Below are 18,199 nucleotides of genomic sequence, written 5' to 3'. Positions count from 1 at the left end.
TTCTGTTCAACATTTATGTGAAGCCGCTGGGTGAGATCATCCGTGGTTTCGGGGTGAAGTACCACCAGTACGCTGACGATACTCAGCTGTACATCTCCACCCCGGACCACCCCAATGATGCCCTTGAAGTGATGTCCCGGTGCCTGGAGGCCGTGCGGATCTGGATGGGGAGAAACAGACTCAAGCTCAACCCATCCAAGACCGAGTGGCTGTGGTTTCCGACATCCCGATATAGTCAGTTGGCGCCATCACTGACTATTGGGGGCGAGTCATTGCCCCCCACGGAGAGGGCTCGCAACTTGGGTGTCCTCCTGGACTCACGGCTGTCTTTAGAAGAGCATATGATGGCCGTGGCCAGGGGGACTTTTTATCAGGTCCGCCTGATTCGCCAGTTGCGTCCCTTTCTGGATCGGGACTCGTTAAATACGGTCACTCATGCTCTTGTCACTTCCCGCTTGGACTACTGCAATGCTCTCTACATGGGGCTCCCCTTAAGGAGCACCCGGAGGCTCCAGCTGGTCCAGAATGCGGCCGCACGGGTGGTTATGGGAGCGACGTGGCGCTCCCATGTGACCCCCCTCCTGCGCGAGCTGCACTGGCTCCCGGTGGTCTTCCGGGTGCGCTTCAAGGTTTTGGTTACCACCTTTAGAGCGCTCCATGGCATCGGACCGGGGTATCTACGAGACCGCCTTCTGCTACCAATAGCCTCTCACCGACCAGTACGCTCCCATAGAGAGGGGCTCCTCAGGGTGCCGTCGGCCAAACAGTGTCGACTGGCGGCCCCCAGGGGGAGAGCCTTCTCTGTGGGGGCACCTACCATCTGGAACGAGCTCCCCCCAGAGATACGGAAGATCCCGGACCTGCGCACGTTTCGCCGTGCTCTCAAAACTTTTCTATTTCAGCAAGCTGGCCTGGCCTAACTCCCCTCTTTTAAATTCTTAAATTTTAAATTTTTTAATTCGTGATTTTATAAATTGGGTGTTTTAATCTGTGTTTCGGCCAAAATATTTAATAATTTTAAGGGATTTTTAATATTTGTATTGTCTGTATTTTATCTTGGCTGTTCACCGCCCTGAGTCCTTCGGGAATAGGGCAGTATAGAAATTTGATTAAATAAAATAAAATAAAATAAATAAATCAACAGAACAAATTTATTTGTCCACTTGGCGGACCTTTTCCTCTTGGTGTAATATCCAAGGTTTCTCAGCTCTTCGAGCATCTGTGGTGCAGGTCCTGATGTTTCTCCAGACTGGATTGGAAAAAGATCTTACTGCCAACACCTTACAGAGACAAGTGGCAGCTATATCTTCAATACTGACTTACAATTCCACTCATTCACTGGCTCAACATCCATTGATTCGAAGATTTCTACAAGGAGCAAAGAATCTATGTCCTTCAGTACTACATTGGTACCCCAATTGGGACCTTGCACTGATCCTGGACACTCTTATGGGGTCTCCATACGAACTGTTGGGGTCGGCAAGTTTAAGACTATTATCTGGCAAAGTAACCTTTCTGGTCACTATAACATCGGCAAAATGAATTTCTGAGATCGCTGCATTATCTACCAGGGAGGATTTGTGTACGTTCCACACAGACCGTGTGGTCCTCAGGTTAGATCCAACATTTGTGACTAAGATTAATTCTCCTTTTACAGGAATTAGTCCTTCCAGATTTCTATCCCTCTCCTTCAATGCCTTTCAAGAGCCAGTTGCACACGTTGGATGTACGTCAAGCTCTTCAGATATATCTGCAAAGGACTGCTGAGATTCGTAAGACAGAATCTTTGTTCATTTCTTTTCTCCTGGCATCTTTAGGACAGAGAGTGACTTCATCAATGATAGGTCACTGGATTCGAAATATGATTTCTACTGCATACAAACTCAGTTCCCAATAAGCTTACAGCTCATTCCATGAGAAGTGCGGCAACGTCAGCTATCTGGGCATTGAGTACTTCCCTGCTTGATATTTGTAAGGCAGCTACTTGGACATCTCCTTCTACATTTGTTAGACATTATAAATTAGATAAATTTGCCTCTGAGGAGGCTGAATTTGGCAGGAGAGTGTTACAAGGTGTTGATATGTGGGGAGAGTCTTTGGTCCAGACTGTGCCCTCCCGTGAACTGGGACAATGAACTTGGCTATGTCCCACATCTGGCTGCTGTCTCCACATCCAATGGAGAAGGGGGGTTGGTCCTCCCTGATACGCCCCTTCTTGTTGGGTGGAGACAGCAGCCAGTCCCACCCTTTAAACAGTCTGGAATCTAATATTGTAGGTATATGTAATTCTAATATGGTAAATATATGTTATCCACACACAGAGTCTGTCTTCCTCCTTCAACAAAAGCTGGAATACCCTGGCAACAGGGGCGAAATTTAAATCAATTGACAGGCTCAGTCCTTTCATTCTGATTCTGACCAATTAGCACAACCCACATCTGGCTGCTGTCTCCACCCAATGAGAAGGGGCATATCAGGGAGGACCAACGCCCCTTCTAATCTTCCAAGGCTTTGTGGTAGAACATGGATGTTCATGGAAGAACTCCACAAGGATCTCATTGCAGCAATGATAAATATTGGTGTGTTGAAAAATGACATTATTGTGTTTCCAAGAATTATGCTCTGTTTATTAGAAGGTGAAGATGTTCCCCTTCAGTGGACACAGTTCACATACACTCATGTGTTGCTCTTAATATCCATAAAGCGCAAAGACAAACTGCCAAGAATGTGTTGATTTACCCAGATAAACTGGTATTCCAGAATGGTCAGCTGCATGTTTCTTAAAGCCAAGGAAAAAGAAGTGGGATTCTTAAGAGAATTCTTAAAAAATGGCAGATCAACCACAAATGTCATTAAATGTGCCCTTTATTAAATGAAAGGCATCTATATTTGTCTTCCTCTAATAAAATGAAGTTTTCTTCTTTAATTTTAAAACAAAAAATAGCAATCTACCCATGGTCATTCTGTTTCACTATTTAGAGAAGGAAATATTTTCCATGGCTAGTGGTTGTCTAGTCTTCTTTATTTTTGACCCCATTCTGGTGTTACATTTCTTTGTAATACTTTGTAAAACCTTTCTACAGTTAGAGAAGGCAACAAATAGAAAGAAAAGATCTAAGATTATAGATGGTTTGCCTACCTCAGTAAAGAAAAAAAAAGTGAAATTTAGAGGAATTTCATTTATAACTGATACTGTTTATAATCTCATTCAAGGGAAACTGAAATAGAATGATATAATGAATTTTCTTTGTTCCAGTGGAGATGGAATGAATTAGATATCACTGTGAGGTTAAGGTACATAATTTTAGAAATATTCTCCACTGTGATAATGAAATATTCATCACCTTTTGAAAGGCAACATTTGGCCATTTTTAAAAAACCAATTCATCTCGTACCTAAATGCATACTTTACACACTTGTCTATTGCTGGCACGGCATAGCACTGTTGTCATTAATATTCATTTTATGATAGACAAGAATATAAATGCTTAATTCTTCATGGATTTGCCAGTAAGGAACCTGCACAAATTTAACATAATGCCATTCTAAATTGTTGTATTATGTTTACACTGTGGTATCTCAATCCTTTGAGTTCTGTAAAAGTTTCATTATGATTATTAATTTTATCTGAGACAAAGAAACAGAGAGGCAGAGACAAAGATTTTCAGAAATTTTTTAAAAAGATTCCTGTGATAACCTGTATTTCAGAGTTCCTTTATATTGAGGATAGAAACCTTCCTACCAACAATGGGAGAACATCTCCCTTTCCAATCAATATAAGAACCATCATACTCTTAACTTAATTGAATGTGCTTCAATTATTGTTATTGTTATTGCAGTTGCTTTACTACTATTTCCTCTTTTTCTTTCAGAGTCTTCATTCCCATGATAATTTCAGGCTGTTGTCCTTCTAAGTTACTTCATATTCCAATCCCTATATTCCTTGAGTTTTCCTAACCCATAATCCCTGACATCCAGATGTTTCTGGCTGGTTGTTCTCCATTTAAATCTGCACATCTCAGTTAATGAAGTGGACACGTTGCAGTTTGAGGTGAAACAACAGATGGCTCACCCTTTCGCTGCAGGCAAAATGTACGGTTGGATTTTGAGCCAGAAAACTCCACAAGTACTTTTTCAACAGCCATGACTGGGAAAAATATCTGGCATTTCCCTGAGGATTTGAAGCAGCAATCTGTTAGGTAGATAGCCTTCAAGAGAAGTGTGCTACCTTCCACAGGCACATATGTATTCAGGATTTGACAGAAAGACTCCAAATTCCTAAAGCCCAGAACTAGACTTTCCATCTTTAGAGCCAAATGGAGTACACTTCCATTTTAGGAACTTTGGAATAATTTGAGCATTTTCTGGACACGTGAAAGAGTAGTTGTGGCCAGGAAGATTTTCCCACAGATCTGTCTTGTGAACCAACTCTTCCTCTTTCTGGAATGGACAGTCATTCACATCTTGCTCACCTCACATGAGTTTTAACTGGAGCTTCCAACTTGTAAATTGCAACTGCTTCAGAATACAATGGGAGGCATTTATGAATACTATGATATGCCCATATAAACTTCCTCTGAATGAGTTGCACTGGCTTCCTATAAGCTTCTAAATGCAAATGAAGATACTAGCTATCATATATAAAGCCCTTCATGACATATGGCCAGGTATCTGAGGGAGATGCATCTCATACATTCTATGCATCCTGTTTGATCATATAGAATTGTCACATTCTTACCCATTAATTAAATCTGACATGGCCCAGGAGATGGACTTTCTCTTTAATAATGTTCTGGAATAGCATCTCCCTAAAGATTTGTATTGACCTTATTCTGTTCTTGCTCAAATGGGCCCTTGAACCTGGCTGTTCCTCCAGATTTATTAGTGATGGGAACCTGGTAAGAATGTTGTATCTTTGAGATGGTTTTAGTGTTATTTCTTCCAAATGTTCATTGTTTTATTTTCTTATTATTATTGCATGCTGATTTGGATATTCCATGAAATCCAGAATTAAAATGGCATTAGATAGATAGATAGATAGATAGATAGATAGATAGATGATAGATAAGATGAGAAGAGAAAAGAAGAGAAGAGAAGAGAAGAGAAGAGAAGAGAAGAAGAGAAGAGAAGAGAAGAGAAGAGAAGAGAAAAACAAATAACCCATTGACAGCAATTCCTTCCCTTGATATAAATAGGAACAAGAGGCATGGTGACACACACAGCTACACTTCACTATATGCTGCTCCTGCCTGCATCTTACATCCTGTCACTATATGTTAAACTGTGTCTGAGGCCTTTGTGGAGATCTTCACCTCAGATACTACCTAGTGTGGTAGACACCTACTTCTATGAATCTACTATTAGCATTTGCTTTTGTGCTGCTATGATCAGAGTGTCATCTTTTAGTCTAGCTTTTTTCAGACACTTCTAGGCTCTCCTAATGTCAGCTAAACCAGCTTTCTATTTTTGGTACATCCCATCATGCATGTCCTCTGCTTAATCTTTCTCCCATGTCTGCTGTTGCCTCAAGCATGCTCTCAGCAGCTAATCTTTGGGTACTATCTTACTAATCTAATTCTGCATGTTCTGAGCTTCATCCAAGTTGGTCATTAACTTTGTCATTAACCATACTTTGGTTGGTATACCATCTCTGGGTATTGGTGAAAACCTCTGTACATTGTGATGAGCTTCTGTGTTTTCACATCGAAAATCTCCATGTCCTCCATTAGCCATCTTATAAAGGCAAGGTATCTGATGACTAAAAGGCAGGCGTGAAATCCAGCAGGTTCTGACAGGTTCTGGTGAACCGGTAGCAGAAATTTTGAGCAGTTCAGAGAACTGGCAAATACCACCTCCGGCAGGCCCCAGAGTGGAGTGGGAATGGAGATTTTGCAATATCGTTCCCCTGGAGTGGGGAGGGAATGGGGATTTTGCAGTACCTTCCCCTGGAGTGGGATAGGAATGGAGATTTTGCAGTATCCTTTCCCTGCCACGCCCACCAAACCACGCCCACCAAGCCACACCACGCCCACCAAACTACGCCTACAGAACTGGTAATAAAAAAATTTGGATTTCACCGCTGCTAAAAGGACATATACTGTTTATAGATAGAGCTTGTTCTTCCCATTGAATTCTCTCGTTACTGTTCACCTGATTTCACCCTGATAGAATGGCTTGTAAATTTGTTCTCATTTTCTGTGATGAACACTGCATTATTTTAGATTGCCAAAGGGAAAATGCTACCTTCATGCCAACACAACTTAACGCTCCCTCACTCATGAGTCAGAGACTGGATAAAAGCAATATCTTAACATACAACTAAAGAAGAAAAAGATATATAGATGGGTAAAGAAACAATAAGAAATTCAAAAGAGGAAAAAAGAAAATTAAATAAGCCAAAATAAGAAAAAAAGGGAAGCAGTAACACATTATATTTATAAATAATCATTCAGCTTATTTTACAATACATTATTAAATCTTGACTTGGTACATTGTGATCAATCTTTCCAGTACATCAGCAGACAGCAGGTAATTGGTAGAAAATGAACACGTATCATCCATTGAACATAGTAATCCTGGGATCTTCTTAATGTAGAAAAATAATATTTGCCTGGTAAATCCATAATAGTTCGCATAATACTAAATCCCAAATCGTTAATATATACACCAAAAATAATTCAAATCATTAAAGTGTAATGATTTTTTTTTTGAAACACCATATTAACAAATTTAAGGATATTAAGCCAGATGAGACAACACTATGACGAGCTTTAAATAGGCCTGAAGATCTTTATTTCCTGTTAAACCTGTTTCTGTCTCTGGAATATGCTGCTTATTACAATTAGCAGAGCTGAATAGTTTTGTTCTATGGGAACAAATCAATATTTTTTTTCCAGTTCTTATGCTATTCGAGTATAATATTAATTATATGATTTAAATCCAGAAAGTTCAGGTTCAGGGAACTTTTTTTAATGTGCATAAATTCAGTCTTTCTAAAAAAAAATATGCTGTAAGAAAGGATTTTTCCAGTGGTAAATATTTCATTTTTTCATTGGGAACCTAAACCGATTTTTACTAAAATTGTGGACTGCTCTAACAAGCTGATCTCCCTCAGAGGAGGAGAGGGAGAGATTCTTATATTGTTTCACTTTTTGATTTCAGGGCAATAATAAATAAAATTGTTGCAATATTTTCAGGATCAGACTCAATAAGATTAGTAAGAGTTAAAGGTTTAAATATATTTCCTTTTATTTACAATAGGCATTCTATATTCACTGAATATTCACAGATAGAAGCAAGGAAAAGGGTGCATGTAGCTCCTTATATATACAATGGGTGGAGCTATATGTGGGAGTGGTGAATTATGAATACATTAACAAGTGAAGAATAAGTTAACCCCTGATACCCCGTTCATATACTATTTACACATTAGAGAATAAGGCATTTACATCTGACAAATCCCCCTCTAAATGCCGATTCGTTATGCAACACCAATTACATTCAGATTCAGGACAATACAAAACATACAACTTAGAAGTTAAATATTTATGTTGCTTAGAAGGTAAAGGCTTTGTCAATATGTCAGCTAATTGTTCTGAAGTATCACAATGCACTGCTTTGATAAATCCATCCTGAGATAGTTGTCTCACATGTTTAAATTTTATATCTATGTGTCTGGACCTTTGTCCAATAGCATCAGATCTAGATATTTCAATGGCTGCTTTATTGTCTTCATGCATAACAAAAGGCAAAGCAGGTTTTTTCCAAACATCTGAAATTAAATCATTAAACCATACAAGGTTATTTGCAGCTTTGGATAAACAAACATATTCCGCTTCTGTCGTTGAAGTGGCCACTAGTTCCTGTTTACCAGTGTACCAGTAAACTGGGCAGTCATTTAATAGGAATATATAACCAGATGTACTTTTTCTACATGAGGTGTCTCCAGCCCAGTCCGCATCTGCGTAACATGTAAGCTTTGGTTCTTTATTGTCATTAGGTTCTAACATTAAACAAAAGTCTAGTGTACTTTTCAGATATCTTAGAATTCTTTTAACAGCTTCCCAGTGATACATTGTTGGTTTGCTGACATGTCTGGATAATAAATTGAGTGGTAAGGCGATATCTGGTCTTGTCCAATTAGATATATAAAGAAGTGAACCAATGATTGATCTATAAAATGTGTTATCCTTGAATTCGGGGGAAGATTCATCAGTATTTCTTAGAAAATCAGTTTGCATAGGAGTATCACAAGGTTTGGCATTGTTTAAATTGCATTTATTTAAAAGTTCTATGATCTTATCTCTCTGAGTAAGTTTGAATCCCCTTCTAGTCTTATTAATTTGAACACCAAGATATTTGTTTACTTTGCCTAGGGATTTTAACGAGAAATGTTCATTTAGCTTAGTTACAAAAGTTTCTCTTCTCTCTTTATGTTTTCCTATGTATAAAATGTCATTCACATAAATCAATACAAATTCAATGTAATCATCACCCTTTTTGACAAAGAAACAGTTATCAGCAGTGGTAGCGTTGAAGTCCATGGTTTTAAGTACTTTTACTAAACAATCATACCATCGTTTACCAGATTGTTTTAACCCGTATAAACTCTTGTTTAACAACCAAATCTCATTTTTGTTTGTGTATTGACTGTGAGGTGCTCTTACGTATATTTCCTTATCTAGTTTTGCGTGTAGATACGCAGTCTGTATGTCATATTGAAATATATCAAGATTGAGTGCTGATGCTACCACTAGAGCTGTTTTGACACTTTCTGTTCTTACAGTGGGGGAATACGTGTCAGTATAGTCCTCCGGATATTTCTGTGCATAACCTTGTGCAACAAGTCTAGCTTTGTATAGAGTATTGCCTCCCTCTAAGTTCTTAATTTTATATATCCACCTGGTACCAATAATTGTTTTATCTTTAGGTGCAATTGCAGGTGTAAATACATTTAATCCTTGTAAACTTTCCATCTCCTTTTTCATCGCTAATTCCCATTTTTCTTTTTCTTCATGAGGGAGTTTTAACACTTCCTCATATGTATTAGGTGTTGTTGGCTCACCATCCATGTGCATTATATAATCCTTGTATTTATTTGGCATTTGATTTCTGGTGTTTCTAATAGTTTTTTCAGGTTTACTATCGTTATCATGCAAATATCTTGCTTCCTTTTTTGTTAGTGTGTCTGTCTTTATTTTGTGTTGGCTATTTGTCCAAGTTTTGGTTTTGTTTTTATATTTGTTGATATTTTGCTTTTCTATGGTCCCTTTCTCATGGGATTTTGTATCTTTGTATTTATTTGGAAATATTTCATTAAGATGTAATTTAGACCAGTTGGCCTGTTCATGGAACACAGCTGTTCTGGAGACTATAAATTTGTTATTATTATCAATGAATCTGTACCCTTTAGTGCCAGTCTCATATCCCATAAATCTGAGCCTTCTGGATACGTTTTCTCCCTTTCTTCTTAACTGCTTAGGTATGTGTACGTCTGCAGTGACTCCAAATATGTGCATGTGTGCTAATTTTGGTTTCCTATTATACATCACTTCATATGGTGTCTTATTTACAATGCTGGACCAGGTTCTATTTTGTGTGTAATTTGAATAATGTAAGGCTTCTGACCAGAATTGTTTGCTTAAGCCAGCATCTTCCAATGTGCATCTAATCATGGTTTGTAATGTTGAATTCTTCCTCTCTGCAATCCCGTTCTGGAACGCAGAAAATGGACTCGATGTGTAATGTAACATTCCTTTGTCTTTTAACCATTGGGAGAATTCTTTAGACATGAATTCACATCCCCTATCTGTCATGATTTGTTTTATTTTGATATTGTGTTGTGTTTCTATGCGTTTGTAAAATTCTTTAAATTTTTGAAAGGTTTCATCTTTGTGTTTTAATGTATAAACAAATCCATAGCGGCTATAATCGTCTACTATTGTCAAGAAGTAACGTTTTCTATAAGTGATTGATGGAGTTAATGGACCAACTAAGTCCATGTGTACTAAATCAAAAATTTTGTTAGTTGATCTAGTAGATTTTCTTGGCCTGGGACTAGTTTTTAGTTTTGTAGATTTACATACTGAGCATTCCAAATAGTTTTCACAATTTTTTATTTTAACACCTTCTGCGTGTTCAGTCATTTTTTGTACTACAGGAAAACTGGCATGTCCTAACTTCCTATGTAAGATGTGAGCACACTCATCATGAATTGGCTTACCTATTTTTGGTTTTTTTTTCATTGTGTGCATCTATGTGATCATGAGATATTTTACATTCATCATTATCACTGTTGCTAATATTTTCATCATCTACTTCAATACAATCTCCCATATTTGAATCAATGTTATGCAGCCATTTTTCCTTTGTTATCAGATAAGGTAGGCCTCCTTTAATCATCACAGTGCCTATATTTATTTTATTCTTCTCTAAAGTCGCTTTTCCTTTTGAAAAAACAATGTTAATGTCAGAATCTCTACTTAGTTTTATGGCACTTAGTATGTTATGAGGTATTTCAGGTATTAGCAATACCCCCTCTATTTTTCCTAGACCAGGCAGGGTTACATTCCCTCTACCTAATACTTGAACCTTTTCTTGGTTAGCTACCTTTATTACAAATTTATCTTCTGTAAATGAAGACAATATATTTTTGTTATTAGTGGTGTGATTGGTTGCTCCAGAATCAATAAGCCAATTATTGTTCTCATTTTGCTGTATGTTAGTGTTGTCTTGTTTATTTAACCCATTCAGTGAACCAGATTTTCTATCCTTTGAATTATCTCTGCCCCCTCTATTCTCTTTGTAATTTGGTGGGCTTCTATATCTATGTCTATCTATGGAAGACTGTCTATAATTGTATTTGTCTCTATATTCTGACCTATGTCTTTCCTTTGAAATTTTGGGGCAATCTCTTCTATTGTGTTCCCTGGATCCACAATTGTGACATTTAAATGTTTCATTATATTTTTCTTGGAAAGCTACTTTCCTATATGGTTTGTGTTCTGTGTGATTGTTAGAACGATTTCTCCTTGAATTGTCTTCTGCTATCAATTTATTGGATAGACTTTCTATGGATAAGTATCCTAGATTGATTGTGTCTAAATGTGACATAAAATTGTCCCATGATGGATCAAGTGAGTTGATAATAACACTTTTCATTGTTTGGTCTGAAATCACCTCCCCCCTCAAATGCAGCTCAGCTCTTATTTTGTTTAAAGATATTAAATGCTCACTTATGGAAACCCCTGGTTTTATCCTAGATGAAAAGAAATCTTTAGACATCCTTGTGGTGGTAGCTACACTATCACTGTGAAACAAATTAAACATGCATTGAATAATTTCTGAAACAGTCAGATTTGGCTTAATGCTGTGATACATTGCAGGAGACACACTAGATATTATTAAGAAAAATGCTCTATGGTGTAAACAATCTATTTTTATAGTCCAAGGTCTTTTTGGGGGACTAGTGATAAAAAATAGTAAGCTTTCCTTCATAAAGACAACCTGGAGCTGTTGATACCATTCTTGCAAGTTAATGCCATCAACCCTTAGCTTCGGGAAGTCACTGGGTAAATTTCCGACATTATTGGGCCCATTACTTACAACCTGAGGTAGTCCGTGGTCTCATAAATGCAGAAAATTGCAAAACGGCGTGGGGATGCTCGCAACGAGTCTGCGCGGTCTTCTCGTCAGTTCATGTCTTCCCGGGCCGTCTGCGTAGTCTTGCGCATGCGCGTTGTCCATTTCTTCTTTGGAGTCGTCGTGGAAGGTTCTCCCCATTGCGGCTCGCTCGTTCTGCTCCTCCTCGGACGAATCGGTCTCTGGTTCGATTTTGGGAGTCCTGACGACGGCGGCTGTTCTTCCTCTTCTTTTGAGGGCGTTGGTGCTTGCTTCGGTCTGTGGCGTAGGGCGGTATCGGCAAGGCTCTCTGGGTTCGGGCGTCAGCACTCTCGTAGTCTGGATGGGAGCGGGCAGGTCTTGAGGCATTGGCTTGCTCGCTCGCTTCTTCGTTAGCTTTTTTGTAATTTTTAGTTTTGGCCCAAATGCGGCAAAAAGCGTTTTCATTGCTGATTTTATTTGGTAGTTTGTTGAATCACCTTCACTTTCTGATTCTGATTCTTCTGAGGTGTTTGAATCTTCTTTTTCATTTTCGTTGTCTGGTAATGTTTTTCGCGCCAGAAATTTTGAATTGAGCTTTTTGATTGGCTCTGCTTCGCTCATCTTGGAGGCCTGTTGAAACCAAGATGGCTGCCATTCAAAATTTCGCGCGGGATCACCGTTTTTCTTCTTCGCAATGATTTTCTCTGCAGTCATATCACTCACTATTTTTGGGTCTTTAGACTTTTCATTAGTGATGTTTTTCTCTCTCGCTGCTCCGCTGTTCTTCAGCATATCTTGGAGGTTCGCGATGAGGCTTTCATCATTCTTCTGGCTCTTTAATAATTTTAATATCTCTGACCTGAGTTCGTTATTCTCTATCTCGATTTCCTCCTGGTCATCATTTTCATCTATTATTTCTTCGTCTTCAGTGGTGTATTCTTCGGATTCTCTCGAAATTGCGTTTGTGGATTCGTTGATTATTTCTTGTTCTGTTTCCATTTCTTTGCTGTAGGCCCTGGTGTTGGGCCTATCTTTCTTAGACATTTTTAAGTTTTTATTGAGTCAATTAACCATCCTCAGCTACCAGCTTGTTGCAATATTTTCAGGATCAGACTCAATAAGATTAGTAAGAGTTAAAGGTTTAAATATATTTCCTTTTATTTACAATAGGCATTCTATATTCACTGAATATTCACAGATAGAAGCAAGGAAAAGGGTGCATGTAGCTCCTTATATATACAATGGGTGGAGCTATATGTGGGAGTGGTGAATTATGAATACATTAACAAGTGAAGAATAAGTTAACCCCTGATACCCCGTTCATATACTATTTACACATTAGAGAATAAGGCATTTACATCTGACAAAAATGAAAACATCTGCACCTACAAAAACAGCTAAGAAGTAGATAAGTGGATAAGAAGAAGATAAGAAGTTCCTACTTAGCTTGGAAAAAAAAATTAAAGAAATCTACATTCAGCATGCTGCCATAACAAAGTGGATGATTTTGCCACAGTTCATACTCAGGGGTGGATTCTACTTACCTTTACTACCGGTTTGCAATGGGAGTGTGCACGCGCTATCTTCTGCGTATGCGTAGATCACCCATGATGACATCATGGCGGGTGGGCAAAGCATCCCGCCGGTTTTACTACCGGTTCTATAGAACTGGACCGAACCGGAGGCAACCCACCATTGTTCATACCATGACCTTACCTAAGAATTAGGCACAAGTGTAGATAGTCCTGTGACAAATTAGATAGCTGAGATAATGCCTTCCAGGATTGAAATTGGTTACCTTCCATGTAGAATTTTTTAGTGCGAGTTTGTCTAATATTTTGGCTTGTCTTGGCTGATGAGGAATTGTTTTGGGTCACATATAAATTATATAATATAGTGTGTGTGTGTGTGTGTGTGTGTGTGTGTGTGTGTGTGTGTGTTGTGTGTAACAGAACAGAATAACAGAATTCTGGAATTGGAAGGGTCCTTGGAGGTCTTCTAGACCAACCCCCGCTCAGACAGGAAACCCTATGCCACTTCAGACAAATGGTTGTCCAATGTCTTCTTAAAATTTTCCAGCATTTACAACTTCTAGAGACAAGTTGTTCCCCTGATTAATTGTTCTAACTGTCAAGAAATTTCTCCTTAGTTCTAGGTTGCTTCTCTCCTTGATTAGTTTCCATCCATTGCTTCTTGTCCTACCCTCAGGTGTTTTGGAAAATAAGTTGACCCCCTCTTTTCTTTATGTATTTTAGCCTCCATGTAAGCACCCAGCTAAATTGAATGCACATATATGTACATAACAAATTCCAGTAATATAATCCCATCATACAGTGGTGTATTTATTATGCATTGTGAGTATTACCATTATCTCCTATTTACAGAGCAGAAAGCCAAGGAGGGCCTTTACAATAACCATATTAACAGTTAACTGCATAGGCCAAATTTGCTTTTACCAGCCTGTTCACCTGATAGTTTATTTGCTATATGTTGAAAAAATATCTGAATTTTTAACTATATAAAACAGTGGGTTTTTAGGCTTTTATAGGATAAAAGCAAGATTCTGAGAGTATTCCAAAGTAGGATTAAGGGAAAAGTGAAGCTGCAATTCTGTACCTGATTAAAAGTCAGCTACTCTGACTATATTTGCTCTTACTTTTCTGAGTTACTAGCTATTTGTTATTTTATTTATTTGAGAAGTAACGAAGGAGGAAAACAAGATAAATATACATACACTCATGCCATAAATGGTCTAATTTAAATTTCTAAACACCTTTCAAATGTAGCCTTATATATAATAGATAGTGGTAAACAAGTCTGGATATAGTGCCTCTCAGAGTGTGAGCTATATGTGTGTAAAAAACATGAGGGGGTGGCAGGTGGGAGAAGGAATGAAGTAAACGCTTGGATGCTCTTACACATTAAAAGAAAATGATGGTTTTCTTCCTGGCAAACACAGACACACACAAATGATTGTGCCATTAGAAAAAAGCTTTAACATAGTCTTCTATGTCCTAGATTCTTTCATGCTCAAAATGCATGCTCTTAGTCACTGAAAGCATGAGAACTTTTAATATTGATTTCTCCTTCTCCATCTTTCTCTCTCCCTACATACAATTATCTCCTCTCCCCCTTTCTGCCTTTGTGTGTGTGTATGTCTCTCTTAATGTGTCAGAAGCATATCTGCCGAGGCTTTACCTTCGTTTGAAAATAAAGACCAGGGGACAGCATTGCTAGATACCACTGAAATAATAATAATAATAATAATAATAATAATAATAATAATAATAATAATAATAATAATAATAATAATAATACCTGAAAAGTATTGAAGGCAAAGCTGACCAGAAACTAACTTGAAACTGGTTAAGATCAGGAGTACTGAAAAAAGAAACAGAAAGCTTTATTTTGGCAGCTCAAGAACAAGCCCTAGCCACAAACTGCATGAAGGCAAAAATTCAACATGTTACCACCAACAGCAAATGCCGTCTCTGCAATGAGAAAGATGAGACAATCAACCACCTGATCAGTGGGTGCAGCAAACTGACTACCTACAATGCCATTACCGTGTTGCTAAGATCATTCACTGGAAATTGTGCCAGAAGTTTGGATTTGAGTACAGCAAAAACCACTGGGAACATCAGGTTGAGAAAGTTTTAGAGAATGAGAAACTCAAGATCTTGTGGGACTTTAGGATTCAGACTGACAGGCACTTGGTCCACAACACACCTGACATAACAATAGTTGAAAAGAAAAAAGTATGGTTCATTGACATTGCAATACCTGGTGATGCACGAATTGAAGATAAGCAGCAAGAAAAAATCACAAAGTACTGGGACTTGCAAATTGAAGTTGAGCGACTGTGGAAAAAGAAATCGTGTGTTGTCCCGATTGTAATTGGAGCCCTTGGAGCAATACCCAAAGGGCTACCCCACTATTTAGAAATTCTAAATTTGCTGGACTTGAACATTTTGACTCTACAAAAAACCACCTTACTTGGAACAGCTTACATCCTCCGACGATACCTTAACAGTTCCTAGGTCCTTGGTTAGGACTCGAGCTGCTGAGCTATTAACCAGCCTCAAAGGCTGTGAGTCTCACCAAAGATTAAATAATAATAATAATAATAATAATAATAATAATAATAATAATAATAATAATAATAATAATAATAATAATAATAATAATAAAAAATACCCTGTCCATTGGGTAAAAAGAGAATATTTTTTCTGATATGTGCAGGGTCCCCAGCAGATTTTTCACACCTAAATTCATATCTGGTTATGGGACGCTGTAAGAACATCCTACAACCAGACAATTTGCTAGCTCCAGCATGAAATCAATCACAGCTTGAAAAAAGAAAAGAAAACCTGTTGTGAGAATATCAACAGCAGTTCATCATAGAACTCAACAAAGAAAACTGTCAGGTCCAAAAAAGAAAAATCAGCAACTCCATCAGGATTTTGGAAACAGAGCATGGCTCAAAATGTTGCTGTGAGAAGAGAGGAAGAGACACAGAGGCTGATCTATCTATTCAGCTTCAAAGAAACTTTGGCAACTCCTGAGATTTACATTCCGAATAAAGAACTGTCCATCACTGGGCACGGTTAGGATAGCACAGAAATACCTTTTTTTCTTTCCAAGATATGCTAACAGCCAAGGCCAAAAGCATTAGCATGAAAGGGCCTTGCACTCAGGACTAACAATGAAAGGATTTGCTAAGCAAATTGGCAACAAATTCTGATAGTTATCAATGACACAGCACATATCTCTCAGAGTTGAAACACCTGGCACACATGACATAATTTGAGAGGTTTTTGATAACTGAAGCACTTTTTATTCCTGAATTATAATGGGATCTGTGTGCATGTATGTGTGTGATAAATTAGTCTCTTCTTCTCTTTGTCTGTGTGTGGTGTGTGTGAGAGAGGGAGAGGGAGAGGGAGAGGGAGAGGGAGAGGGAGAGGGAGAGAGAGAGAGAGAGAGAGAGAGAGAGAGAGAGAGAGAGAGAGAGAGAGAGAGAGAGAGAGAGAGATTTTCTTTTATCATCAGAAGAGTTGTCTCTGTAGATGTTTGATGTTTGAAGAACATCTAAATGGGGAACAAAGAAGCCATAGTTTCATTGATATGTGTTTGTGGATTAATGTAAAAGAAGTGGTTAGTGCTATCTGTTTTTAGGTTTTGAAGCAATAAAAGACCAGCGCAGCAATCAAAGCACTGTCATACTAAAATGTATATATGAATTGTCCCCCTTTGGTGTGTTGATATTGGTGGGTATACATTTGTGCTCCTACCTTTGACATTTAGTTTGTTTATGTGGGATCTGTCAGTGCCTCACACATAAGCCATAGCCATGAGATGAACAGATGGAAGCAATTCTAAAGTAATTAAGTAACATAAAGATACATTAGAAAATCTTGCTTGATGGCAGGTCAAAAATAGCTGTTTGAAATTGTGCAATTTGTTGGTGAAGAAATTGGGTAGATGATTCCTCTGAATTCTTCCAATAGGAAGAAGAAATTCTCCACCATTTTCTGAATTGTATAACTCCACAGTTGTGAACAGCAACTTTCATATAAAGTGCCACATGAGGAATTTCCAGGGAATTATACCCTTTATCTCAGATTTGCTTTGGACACTCTTTCTTTCTTGGGGTTTCTATTTCTTCTGATGTACTTGAAAAAACCTTTTTGTTGTTATTGTTTTGGACATTTGTCAGAAGCCTACATTTCAGTCATGGACACTAGTTTCTAGAGATTGCCTTCTAACATTCTTTAGTTATGGTTCCCTCCCCTCCTTCCATTCTGATTCATTGATATCTTTCCTATGTTTTGTTTTAGCAAGAAGTAATTGTTTTTCAGTATTCTTTTCCTTCCTTCCCTCCTTCATTCATTACTCCCTCCCTCCCTTCTCTCATTTATTAATTCATTAATTCATTCCTCCCTTCCTCCCTTCCTGAAAGAACATGTGTACTTGTTTACATGTGTAAACAAATAGAAATTGAAACTCATACAACAAACAAAAAGAGATTAATGTGTCAGAATTTTGATAGACTGTACATATTTATATATCGAATATGAATTGTATTTGTTGTAAGGTAAAACTTGATGGAAATGTTTGAACCAGAAAAGTCGCACTACGTCCAATGTTTTTAACTGTATATTTAATAAAAAAAAACTTTTTTAAAAAAACAAAAACAAAAACGAAAGGAAAGGAAAGGAAAGGAAAGGAAAGGAAAAAAGAGGTGGCACAAACTTCCAATACATTTTTAGAAGAGAGACAACATTGTTTAAGCTTACTTTTGTGTTCCTGAAATATTTCTGAACTGCTATCCACCCTCCATCCTTGGCTTAGGCTTCCCATCTTAGAAAAAGAAAAGTATTTCGCAAAACATTTTACAAATTCTGCTTCTGTCAACCTGTCTGCGTGTCCATGTGAAAGCTACCATTTTTCTCCCATTCTGCCCTAGAATGCTAAGTTTGAGCCATGGTTAAGGATCAAAAATGATGTTGGACTAAATACACTATTGCTTCTCTAGCTACCACTCTTGAATAAAATAAAATAAGTGTTGAAGGCAAAAAAAAAAAGATGTGCTTCT

Source organism: Pantherophis guttatus, chromosome 3 (genome assembly GCF_059756535.1).
Source record: "Pantherophis guttatus breed Tessera chromosome 3, ASM5975653v1, whole genome shotgun sequence".
Classification (NCBI taxonomy): domain Eukaryota; kingdom Metazoa; phylum Chordata; class Lepidosauria; order Squamata; family Colubridae; genus Pantherophis; species Pantherophis guttatus.
Note: the sequence above shows the minus strand (reverse complement) of the source record.